At 40.0% G+C, this 12,971-nt stretch overlaps 1 gene; it reads right to left on the bottom strand.

The window, feature by feature from the left end:
* Tcrb (T cell receptor beta chain) overlaps positions 1-12,971 on the bottom strand; it is a 667,076-nt gene that overhangs the window by 644,574 nt on the left and 9,531 nt on the right.

The following is a 12,971-nucleotide window of genomic DNA, read 5'->3' as shown; positions in this document are numbered from 1 at the left end:
TTTTGCTCTGAGGTAGTACCTGCTTTTGTCACTGAGGTGTGTTTCCTGTATGCAGCAAACATCCTGGGTCCTGTTCATGTATCCAGTCTGTTAGTCTGTGTCTTTTTATCAGTGAATTGAGTCCATTGATATTAAGAGATATTACAGAGGGTCTGGTGGGTGCCAGCCCCACACCACCTTGGGCACAAACTCAGCAGACAGTCCTTCTGTCCCCAGTGGACTTTCCACAATGCAGGCACCCTAGCACACCAAGGATCTAAGGATCACTGAGGAGATTTGGCCTCCAGAGAGGGCTCTGACCCTGGGTCTCAAGAGAGCTTGTCTGCAGAGATGGGGCTGACCACTGGGACTCAGGAGAGAGTTGGACTCCCAGTAGTGCTGACAGAGGCTAACAAAATTACTGGAGGAACAAGCTCCAGCCAGAGTCAGCTAGAACTTCTTTTTTTTTTTCCATTTTTTATTAGGTATTTAACTCATTTACATTTCCAATGCTATACCAAAAGTCCCCCATATCCACTCACCCCCACTCCCCTGCCCACCCACTCCCCCTTTTTGGCCCTGGTGTTCCACTGTACTGGGGCATATAAAGTTTGCAAGTCCAATGGGCCTCTCTTTCCAGTGATGGCCGACTAGGCCATCTTTTGATATATATGCAGCTAGAGTCAAGAGCTCCGGGGTACTGGTTAGTTCATAATGTTGTTCCACCTATAGGGTTGCAGATCCCTTTAGCTCCTTGGCTACTTTCTCTAGCTCCTCCATTGGGAGCCCTATGATCCATCCATTAGCTGACTGTGAGCATCCACTTCTGTGTTTGCTAGGCCCCGGCATAGTCTCACAAGAGACAGCTACATCTGGGTCCTTTCAATAAAATCTTGCTAGTGTATGCAATGGTGTCAGCGTTTGGATGCTGATTATGGGGTGGATCCCTGGATATGGCAGTCTCTACATGGTCCATCCTTTCACCTCAGCTCCAAACTTTGTCTCTGTAACTCCTTCCATGGGTGTTTTGTTCCCAAATCTAAGGAGGGGCATAGTGTCCACACTTCAGTCTTCATTCTTCTTGAGTTTCATGTGTTTAGCAAATTATATCTTATATCTTGGGTATCCTAGGTTTGGGGCTAATATCCACTTATCAGTGAATACATATTGTGTGAGTTTCTTTGTGAATGTGTTACCTCACTCAGGATGATGCCCTCCAGGTCCATCCATTTGGCTAGGAATTTCATAAATTCATTCTTTTTAATAGCTGAGTAGTACTCCATTGTGTAGATGTACCACATTTTCTGTATCCATTCCTCTGTTGAGGGGCATCTAGGTTCTTTCCAGCTTCTGGCTATTATAAATAAGGCTGCTATGAACATAGTGGAGCATGTGTCCTTCTTACCAGTTGGGGCATCTTCTGGATATATGCCCAGGAGAGGTATTGCTGGATCCTCCGGTAGTACTATGTCCAGTTTTCTGAGGAATCGCCAGACTGATTTCCAGAGTGGTTGTACAAGCCTGCACTCCCACCAACAATGGAGGAGTGTTCCTCTTTCTCCACATCCACGCCAGCATCTGCTGTCACCTGAATTTTTGATCTTAGCCATTCTGACTGGTGTGAGGTGGAATCTCAGGGTTGTTTTGATTTGCATTTCCCTGATGATTAAGGATGTTGAACATTTTTTCAAGTGCTTCTCTGCCATTCGGTATTCCTCAGGTGAGAATTCTTTGTTCAGTTCTGAGCCCCATTTTTAAATGGGGTTATTTGATATTCTGAAGTCCACCTTCTTGAGTTCTTTATATATGTTGGATATTAGTCCCCTATCTGATTTAGGATAGGTAAAGATCCTTTCCCAATCTGTTCGTGGTCTTTTTGTCTTATTGACTGTGTCTTTTGCCTTGCAGAAACTTTGGAGTTTCATTAGGTCCCATTTGTCGATTCTCGATCTTACAGCACAAGCCATTGCTGTTCTGTTCAGGAATTTTTCCCCTGTGCCCATATCTTCAAGGCTTTTCCCCACTTTCTCCTCTATAAGTTTCAGTGTTTCTGGTTTTATGTGAAGTTCCTTGATCCACTTAGATTTGACTTTAGTACAAGGAGATAAGTATGGATCGATTCGCATTCTTCTACACGATAACAACCAGTTGTGCCAGCACCAATTGTTGAAAATGCTGTCTTTCTTCCACTGGATGGTTTTAGCTCCCTTGTCGAAGATCAAGTGACCATAGGTGTGTGGGTTCATTTCTGGGTCTTCAATTCTATTCCATTGGTCTACTTGTCTGTCTCTATACCAGTACCATGCAGTTTTTATCACAATTGCTCTGTAGTAAAGCTTTAGGTCTGGCATGGTGATTCCGCCAGAAGTTCTTTTATCCTTGAGAAGAGTTTTTGCTATCCTAGGTTTTTTGTTATTCCAGACAAATTTGCAAATTGCTCCTTCCAATTCGTTGAAGAATTGAGTTGGAATTTTGATGGGGATTGCATTGAATCTGTAGATTGCTTTTGGCAAGATAGCCATTTTTAAATGTTGATCCTGCCAATCCATGAGCATGGGAGATCTTTCCATCTTCTGAGATCTTCCTTAATTTCTTTCTTCAGAGATTTGAAGTTTTTATCATACAGATCTTTCACTTCCTTAGTTAGAGTCACGCCAAGATATTTTATATTATTTGTGACTATTGAGAAGGGTGTTGTTTCCCTAATTTCTTTCTCAGCCTGTTTATTCTTTGTATAGAGAAAGGCCATTGACTTGTTTGAGTTTATTTTATATCCAGCTACTTCACCGAAGCTGTTTATCAGGTTTAGGAGTTCTCTGGTAGAATTTTTAGGGTCACTTATATATACTATCATATCATCTGCAAAAAGTGATATTTTGACTTCCTCTTTTCCAATTTGTATCCCCTTGATCTCCTTTTGTTGTCGAATTGCTCTGGCTAATACTTCAAGTACTATGTTGAAAAGGTAGGGAGAAAGTGGGCAGCCTTGTCTAGTCCCTGATTTTAGTGGGATTGCTTCCAGCTTCTCTCCATTTACTTTGATGTTGGCTACTGGTTTGCTGTAGATTGCTTTTATCATGTTTAGGTATGGGCCTTGAATTCCTGATCTTTCCAAAACTTTTATCATGAATGGGTGTTGGATCTTGTCAAATGCTTTTTCTGCATCTAACGAGATGATCATGTGGTTTTTGTCTTTGAGTTTGTTTATATAATGGATTACATTGATGGATTTTCGTATATTAAACCATCCCTGCATCCCTGGAATAAAACCTACTTGGTCAGGATGGATGATTGCTTTAATGTGTTCTTGGATTCGGTTAGCGAGAATTTTATTGAGGATTTTTGCATCGATATTCATAAGAGAAATTGGTCTGAAGTTCTCTATCTTTGTTGGATCTTTCTGTGGTTTAGGTATCAGAGTAATAGTGGCTTCATAAAATGAGTTGGGTAGAGTACCTTCTACTTCTATTTTGTGAAATAGTTTGTGCAGAATTGGAATTAGATCTTCTTTGAAGGTCTGATAGAACTCTGCACTAAACCCATCTGGTCCTGGGCTTTTTTTGGTTGGGAGACTATTAATAACTGCTTCTATTTCTTTAGGTGATATGGGACTGTTTAGATGATCAACTTGATCCTGATTCAACTTTGGTACCTGGTATCTGTCCAGAAATTTGTCCATTTTGTCCAGGTTTTCCAGTTTTGTTGAGTATAGCCTTTTGTAGAAGAATCTGATGGTGTTTTGGATTTCTTCAGGATCTGTTGTTATGTCTCCCTTTTCATTTCTGATTTTGTTAATTAGGATTTTGTCCCTGTGCCCTTTAGTGAGTCTAGCTAAGGGTTTATCTATCTTGTTGATTTTCTCAAAGAACCAACTCCTCGTTTGGTTAATTCTTTGAATAGTTCTTCTTGTTAACACTTGGTTGATTTCACCCCTGAGTTTGATTATTTCCTGCCGTCTACTCCTCTTGGGTGAATTTGCTTCCTTTTTTTTCTAGAGCTTTTAGATGTGTTGTCAAGCTGCTAGTATGTGCTGTCTCCCGTTTCTTCTTGGAGGCACTCAGAGCTATAAGTTTCCCTCCTAGAAATGCTTTCATTGTGTCCCATAGGTTTGGGTACATTGTGGCTTCATTTTCATTAAACTCTAAAAAGTCTTTAATTTCTTTCTTTATTCCTTCCTTGACCAAGGTATCATTGAGAAGAGTGTTATTCAGTTTCCACGTGAATGTTGGCTTTCCATTATTTATGTTGTTATTGAAGATCAGTCTTAGGCCATGGTGGTCTGATAGGATACATGGGACAATTTCAATATTTTTGTATCTATTGAGGCCTGTTTTGTGACCAATTATATGGTCAATTTTGGAGAAGGTCCCGTGAGGTGCTGAGAAGAAGGTATATCCTTTTGTTTTAGGATAAAATGTTCTGTAGATATCTGTCAAGTCCATTTGTTTCATAACTTCTGTTAGTTTCACTGTGTCCCTGTTTAGTTTCTGTTTCCACAATCTGTCCTTTGAAGAAAGTGGTGTGTTGAAGTCTCCCACTATTATTGTGTGAGGTGCAATGTATGCTTTGAGCTTTACTAAAGTGTCTCTAATGAATGTGGCTGCCCTTGCATTTGGTGCGTAGATATTCAGAATTGAGAGTTCCTCTTGGAGGATTTTACCTTTGATGAGTATGAAGTGTCCCTCCTTGTCTTTTTTGATAACTTTGGGTTGGAAGTCGATTTTATCCGATATTAAAATGGCTACTCCAGCTTGTTTCTTCAGTCCATTTGCTTGGAAAATTGTTTTCCAGCCTTTCATTCTGAGGTAGTGTCTGTCTTTTTCCCTGAGATGGGTTTCCTGTAAGCAGCAGAATGTTGGGTCCTGTTTGTGTAGCCAGTCTGTTAGTCTATGTCTTTTTATTGGGGAATTGAGTCCATTGATATTAAGAGATATTAAGGAAAAGTAATTGTTGCTCCCTTTTATTTTTGTTGTTAGAGTTGGCATTCTGTTCTTGTGGCTGTCTTCTTTTTGGTTTGTTGAATGATTACTTTCTTGGTTGTTCTAGGGCGTGATTTCCATCCTTGTATTGCTTCTTTTCTGTTATTATCCTTTGAAAGGCTGGATTCGTGGAAAGATATTGTGTGAATTTGGTTTTGCCATAGAATACTTTGGTTTCTCCATCTATGGTAATTGAGAGTTTGGCCGGGTATAGTAGCCTGGGCTGGCATTTGTGTTCTCTTAGTGTCTGTATAACATCTGTCCAGGCTCTTCTGGCTTTCATAGTCTCTGGTGAAAAGTCTGGTGTAATTCTGATAGGCCTTCCTTTATATGTTACTTGACCTTTCTCCCTTACTGCTTTTAATATTCTATCTTTATTTAGTGCATTTGTTGTTCTGATTATTATGTGTCGGGAGGAATTTCTTTTCTGGTCCAGTCTATTTGGAGTTCTGTAGGCTTCTTGTATGATCATGGGCATCTCTTTTTTTATGTTTGGGAAGTTTTCTTCTATTATTTTGTTGAAGATATTAGCTGGCCCTTTAAGTTGAAAATCTTCATTCTCATCAATTCCTATTATCTGTAGGTTTGGTCTTCTCATTGTGTCCTGGATTACCTGGATGTTTTGAGTTAGGATCCTTTTGCATTTTGTATTTTCTTTGACTGTTGTGTCGATTTTCTCTATGGAGTCTTCTGCACCTGAGATTCTCTCTTCCATTTCTTGTATTCTGTTGCTGATGCTCGCATCTATGGTTCCAGATCTCTTTCCTAGGGTTTCTATCTCCAGCGTTGCCTCGCTTTGGGTTTTCTTTATTGTGTCTACTTCCCCTTTTAGTTCTAGTATGGTTTTGTTCATTTCCATCACCTGTTTGGATGTGTTTTCCTGTTTTTCTTTAATGATTTCTACCTGTTTGGCTGTGTTTTCCTGCTTTTCTTTAAGGGCCTGTAACTCTTTAGCAGTGCTCTCCTGTAATTCTTTAAGTGACTTATGAAAGTCCTTCTTGATGTCCTCTATCATCATCATGAGAAATGTTTTTAAATCTGGGTCTAGATTTTCGGTTGTGTTGGGGTGCCCAGGACTAGGTGGGGTGGGAGTGCTGCGTTCTGATGATGGTGAGTGGTCTTGATTTCTGTTAGTAGGATTCTTACGTTTGCCTTTCGACATCTGGTAATCTCTGAAGCTAGCTGTTTTAGTTGTCACTGTTAAGAGCTTGTTCTTCAGGTGACTCTGTTAGCCTCTATAAGCAGACCTGGAGGGTAGCACTCTCCTTAGTTTCAGTGGGCAGAGTATTCTCTGCAGGCAAGCTCTCTTCTTGCAAGGCAGGTACCCAGATATCTGGTGTTCGAACCAGACTCCTGGCAGAAGTTGTGTTCCACTCACTAGAGGTCTTAGGATCACGTGTGGAATCCTGTGTGGGCCCTTGCGGGTGTCAGGCGACTCAGCTGGCAAGGTAGCCCGGGGCTCGAGTCGAGCGGAAGGGACTTGTGCCCCAGATCAGGCCCGGGTAGCCTGCTTCCCTATGTACCGCAGTCTCAGGTTCCGCGAGATTGGATTGGGGCAGGCACTGTGTTCCACTCACCAGAGGTCTTAGGGTCCCGTGGGGAGTCCCGTGTGGGCCCTTGCGGGTGTTGGGCAAGACTCTGCTGGCAAGGTAGCCTGGGGCTCGAGTGTTGAGTCGAGCGGAAGGGACTTGTGCCCCAGATCAGGCCCGGGTAGCCTGCTTCCCTATGTACCACAGTCTCAGGTTCTGCGCGATTGGATTGGGGCAGATGCTGTGTTCCACTCACCAGAGGTCTTAGGGTCCCGTGGGGAGTCCCGTGTGGGCCCTTGCGGGTGTTGGGCAAGACTCTGCTGGCAAGGTAGCCCGGGTGTCGAGTCTCGAGTCGAGCGGAAGGGACTTGTGTGCAGCTAGAACTTCTCACACCAGAGATTTCCAGATGGTGAAAGGCAAAAGTAAAAATCTTACTAATAGAAAACAAGACCACTTGGTATCATCAGAACCCAGTATGTCCACCACAGCGAGTCATGAATACCCCAACACACCTGAAAAGCAAGATTTGGATTTAAAATCACATCTCATGATGCTGGTAGAGGATTTTAAGAAGGACATTAATAACTCACTTAAATACAGGAGAACACTGCTAAACAGGTAGTAGACCATTAAAAGGAAGCATAAAAATCCCTGAAAGAATTACAGGAAAACAACTAAACAGGTGATGGAATTGAACAAAACCATCCAAGATCAACAAAATTATAGAAGAATACTTCCCTAACCTAAAGAAAGAGATGCCCATGAATATACAATAAACCTACAGACCTCCAAATAGACTGTACCAGAAAAGAAATTCCTCCTGACACATAATAATCAGAACAACAAATGCACTAAATAAAGACAGAATATTAAAGAATATTAAAAGCAGTAATGGAAAAAGGTCAAGTAACATATAAAGGCAGACCTATTAGAATTACACCAGACTTCTCACCAGAGACAATGATCATGGACAGATGTTATACAGACCCTAAGAGAACACAGCCCAGGTTACTATACGCAGCAAAACTCTCAGTTACCATAGATTGAGAAACCAAAGTATTCTATGGCAAAACCAAATTCACACAAAATCTTTCCATGAATCTAGTCCTTCAAAGGATAATAAAGGGAAAAGTCCAACACAAGGAGGGAAATTATGCCCTAGAAAAAGCAAGAAACTAATCCTTCAACAAACCTAAAAGAAGATAGCTACAAGAACAGAATCCCAACTCTGACAACAAAAATAACAGGAAACAACAATTACTTTTTCTTAATATCTCTTAATATCAATGGACTCAATTCCCCAATAAAAAGACATAGACTAGCAGACTGGCTACACAAACAGGACCCAACATCTTGCTGTATACAGGAAATCCACCTCAGAGACAAAGACAGACACTACCTCAGAGTAAAAGGCTGGAAAACAATTTTCCAAGCAAGCAGTTGGAAGAAACAAGCTGGAGTAGCCATTCTAATATTGAATAAAATAGACTTCGGTCCTAAAGTTATCACAAAAAGACATGGAGGGGCACTTCATACTCATCAAAGGTAAAATCTTCCAAGATGAACTCTCAATTTTGAATATCTATGCTCCAAATGCAAGGGTATCCACATTCATTAAAAAAACTTTAGTAAAGCTCAAAGCACACATTGCACCTCACACATAATAGTGGGAGACTTCAACATCCCACTCTCATCAATAGACAGAACTTGGAAACAGGAACTAAACAGAGGAATATTGAAACTAACAGAAGTTATGAAACAAATGGATTTAACAGATATTTATAGAACATTTTATCCTAAGACAAAACGATATACCTTCTTCTCAGCGCCTCATGGTTCCTTCTCCAAACCTGACCATATAATCAGTCACAAAACAGGCCTCAACAGATAGAAAAATATTGAAATTATCCCATGCATCCTATCAGATAACCATGGACTAAGGTTGACCTTCAATAACAACATAGATAATAGAAAGCCAACATTGACGTGGAAGCTGAACAACACTCTACTCAATTACAACTTGGCCAAGGAAGAAATAAAGAAAGAAATTAAAGACTTTTTAGAGTTTAATGTAAATGAAGCCACAACATACCCAAACTTATGGGACACAATGAAAACAGTCCTAGGAGGAAAACACATAGTTCTGAGTGCTGCCAAAAAGAAACTGGAGAGAGCACACACTAGCAGCTTGACAGCACACCTAAAAGCTCTACAACAAAAGGAAGCAAATTCAACGAAAAGGATTAGATGGCAGGAAATAAACTCAGGGCTGAAATCAACCAACTGGAAACAAAAAGAACTATACAAAGAACCAAACCAGGAGCTGATTCTTTAAGAAAATTAACAAGATGATAAACCCTTAGCCAGACTAACTAGAGGGCACAGGGACAGTATCCTAATTAACAAAATCAGAAATGAAAAGAGAGACATAACATCAGAACCTGAGGAAATCCAAAACATCATCATATCCTACTACAAGAAGCTATACTCAACAAAACTGGAAAATCTGGATGCAATGGACAATTTTCTATACAGATACCATGTACCAAAGTTAAATCAGGATCAGATTAATGATCTAAACAGTCCCATATCACCTAAAGCAATAGAAGGAGTGACCTTAGATCCGAATCTTGCTTTTCTGGTGTGATAGTGTATCCAGGACTTCTTATGCTGGAAGAATTGGGTTCTGATGTTGCCCAGTAACCTTAGTTTCTGTTACTTCCTTTCTTATGCTTGCCTTCCACCATCTGATTATCTCTAGTGTTTCCTGCCCTCACTATATCTGACTGAAGCCTGTCCTTCCTGTACTCCTGGTTGAGTCAAAGCTCCTCAGAGTTGAGCTGTCTCTGTGATCCTGTGATTCCAGGATCCTGTGATCCTGAGATTCTGGTTTTGTCAGAGTTCCTGGGAGTCAAGCTGCCTCTGACACCTTGAGATCCTGGTGTGACCAAGCACCTGGGATCCTGGGATCCTGGGATCCTCAGATCATGGTCTTGCTAGATCACCTGGGAGTGGAGCCTTCTCTAGGGGCTGTAGGACTGGCTGCTGCCCTGAGTTGGCATCCAAGGAAGGAACCTGAGCCATTTTTTTGGGCGGGGTTCCTGAGTCCCTGGATCCTGCTGGTCCCAGTTACTATTGGTGCTTTTGGGAGGGATGTTGTGTTCTCTTCACCCCTGACCCTAAGATCCTGGGTGTGGTATGGTGCCTGGGAGTGGAGCCTCCTCTGGGGCCTGTGGGGCTCACTGCTTCTGAGTTTGCACTCAAGGTAGACCCAGGTACATTCTATTCTTGATTTTATCTTTACTACATCTTTCTCGCAACTAAGAGCATCTCTAAAAACATTCTTCTAAAAATTATTTGAATCAAACCAGGAATTCTGTAGAATCATTATCTATTTGTCTGTATAGCATCACTATATCTTCGTAGGTCTGTAGATATCTGCTCAAAAGGGTACATCAATACCTAGTGGTTGTTACATATTTAATAATAACAGGAGAAGCATATTAATAGCAGAAATCTTTCCTCAGGTTTAATCTTTTTAGCCTTTCCTAGAGAAGCAAATCTGTCATAGATTTTGGTCCATGGTGAACCATCTCAGGAAGAGCACCTGCTAGTTTTTACCTACTCCTAGATGGACCTTGGTAGTGCTCCCTGCTGCCATACTTAATTATGTTTGTGCCAGAGATTTCCATAATTCTTAAATAACATCTTCAGCACTTGATGATCATACATTACATTTAATTGTAATTCGCCATAGCAACTCTTAATTTCAAAGCATCTCTCTCCTCAAAGTTTCCTTAGTGAGCTAGCCACCAATTAGTTCCTCACATTATAATTAATAACTTCACTATAGATGCTTATAGTTATTATAATTAATAACTTCACTATAGATGCTTATAGTTATTATAATTAATAACTTCACTATAGATGCTTATTTGAGAAACACTCATTTAAACTCATCAATACCACACAAAAAATGTGAAAGTAAAAACTGGAAAGATGGTTCAGACATTAAGTGCATATTCTGCTCTTCCAGAGGACCTGAGTTCACCCAACACTTCTTACAGGTGGTTTACAACTATAACTTAAGCTCCCATGGATCAAATGGATCTCCACAGGAACCTGCATTCACACATGCTACATCTGCATACACAAACACACACACATACATACACACACATAAACACACACACACATACACACACCTACATATACTTAATAAAATAAATGTTTTAAATGTGAAAACAAGAGGGGGAATTTGTTGGAAAGAAGGGAGACATGGGTTACCTTCCTATAAGCTATTGGTCAGGAAAGCCTCAGGCAACCAAAGTTACACAGACTTGCCATACCCTTGATTTCTCAGCACAGCTATATGTTAAGACTCTACTTCACTTTGTCACACACTTTGGTGAATGACATAGAGAAATCAATTTCAAATTGATCAGGATAATCTTCTAAATGCTAACTGTGCCAGAAGTTGCCATTCAGGAAGAAGAAGAAGAAGAAGAAGAAGAAGAAGAAGAAGAAGAAGAAGAAGAAGAAGAAGAAGAAGAAGAAGAAAATTTATCAGTGATCTTACCCAATGCTGTACCTTGCATGCTACAGTACTAACCTGCCATTGGTACAATAATGACATAACTTCTGTGGGGATAAACAACTTGTTTCTGATTGTATCTAAAGCACATTTCAGAGATAATTGATTCATGCTACTATAAACCTAGTCAAAAGCCCTAGGCTAGGGAATGACATGATAGAGGAATCTAATGTTGTTTTTGCTAAATGGTCATGTTTCTACATTCTAAATATATTTAACCAAATAGATTTTCACAGTTCTCAATTTTGGAAGTCTCTCTCTCTCTCTCTCTCTCTCTCTCTCTCTCTCTCTCTCTCTCTCTCTCTCTCTTTCTCTCTCTCTCTCTGTCTCTCTCTCTTTCTCTCTCATCATTTAAAATGTGGTTGGTTACTCTTATGACATTTTTGCCAGTATTACATCAGTATATCTTATAATCAGAATTGTGTTATAGGCCAGAGTATTTGCCTTTCAGTGATTAATGATTAATTTTCTCTTCAAGTACAATGCTAGACAGTAGGGTGTGAAGCTTCTATTTGTGTGCCAGCTTCATTGCTCCAATTTGATGACATACGTGAGTACTGTTTTCAGCAATAAGTCCTTGCCATTAGATTTCAGAGAGTAACCAATAGCCGTGGTAATAATCCATGATGTTTCAAGGGTACTATGGGATCCCTTTACTCAATGATTCCAAATTCTGTAAACTATTCCTATTACTGAAACACTGACTTGATGGTACAAGACATCTAAATAGGGCAGGATCTTTTCTGTTACATGATGATTTCATTTATATTCCTTTAATACCTGAATATGTTTTAGTATTTTTTCGTTATTTTTCTAAAGGCCTTTAATGTTAATTGTTCTTGTCATATTCCCTCATTTATCCTTCCCTCCCATCCCCCTTACCATTTAATCATCCTATTCTAGTTACCCTTATCTCATTATAACACTATATTCTAGTTCCCCTTCCTTGGACCACTACCTCCTGTCCCTTGCTGGGTACTCACATCTGCATATTAAAGCATACAAAGGAAGCTTAAAAACTAACATCTTCATATAAGAAAAAAAAACATGCAGTATTTGTCTTTTTAGGTGGGGGTTACCTCACTTGGAAGGATTTTTTTTCTACCTCCATCTATTTTTCTTCATATTTCATGGTTCTTTTTCTTAACAGTGGAATAATGTTCCATTGTGTAAATGTGCCACATTTCATTATCCATTCATCACTTGAAGGATGTATGTACTACTTCCAATTTTTGGCTATTATAAAGAGAGCAGCAATGAACATGGGTGAGCAAGTATTTCTCTAGTAGGTCATAAAGTCTTTTAGGTATATGCGCAAGAGCGATATAAGTAGATATTGAGGCAGACCCATTACCAGATGCCTGAGAAGCACCCCCTCAATGATTTCCACAGTGGCTGTACTAGTTTGCACTCCCATCAGAAATGAGTAAGTGTCCCCCTTCTCCCCTTCTCTCACATCTTCACTAGCATGTGCTAGCATTTGTTTAATTACCTTGACCATTGACTTAAATAAGATAAAATCTCAAAGTAATTTTAATTACTCATGACTATGGATGTTGCACATTTTAAATTTGTTTCTCAGCAATTTCTGTTCCATATTTTAGGAACTCTCTAAGTATTAGATTCTTGTAAGAAAAATAATACTCTATTCGCTCCCTTTTGCTGTGCATATACATATATGGGAAAAGCCAAGTGAACCTCCAGAAGAGGGTACCTGTCTATCAGCCACTATCACCAAATTTGTCAGTAATTGGAGAACTGAGTTACAAACTCCAGATCTATAAGAAGACTAATGTGTGTTGCTCATGGCACTAGACTATGCTATTTATTTTGTCAATCCAAGAAGACAAAACACTCAGTAAGGGGACCACCTGCTCAGATCTTAGACCC

The sequence above is a fragment of the Mus musculus genome, chromosome 6, assembly GCF_000001635.26.
Source record: "Mus musculus strain C57BL/6J chromosome 6, GRCm38.p6 C57BL/6J".
NCBI lineage: Eukaryota > Metazoa > Chordata > Mammalia > Rodentia > Muridae > Mus > Mus musculus.
The sequence above is the reverse complement of the archived record's forward strand: the minus strand, read 5'-3'. Positions and strand labels throughout refer to the sequence as shown.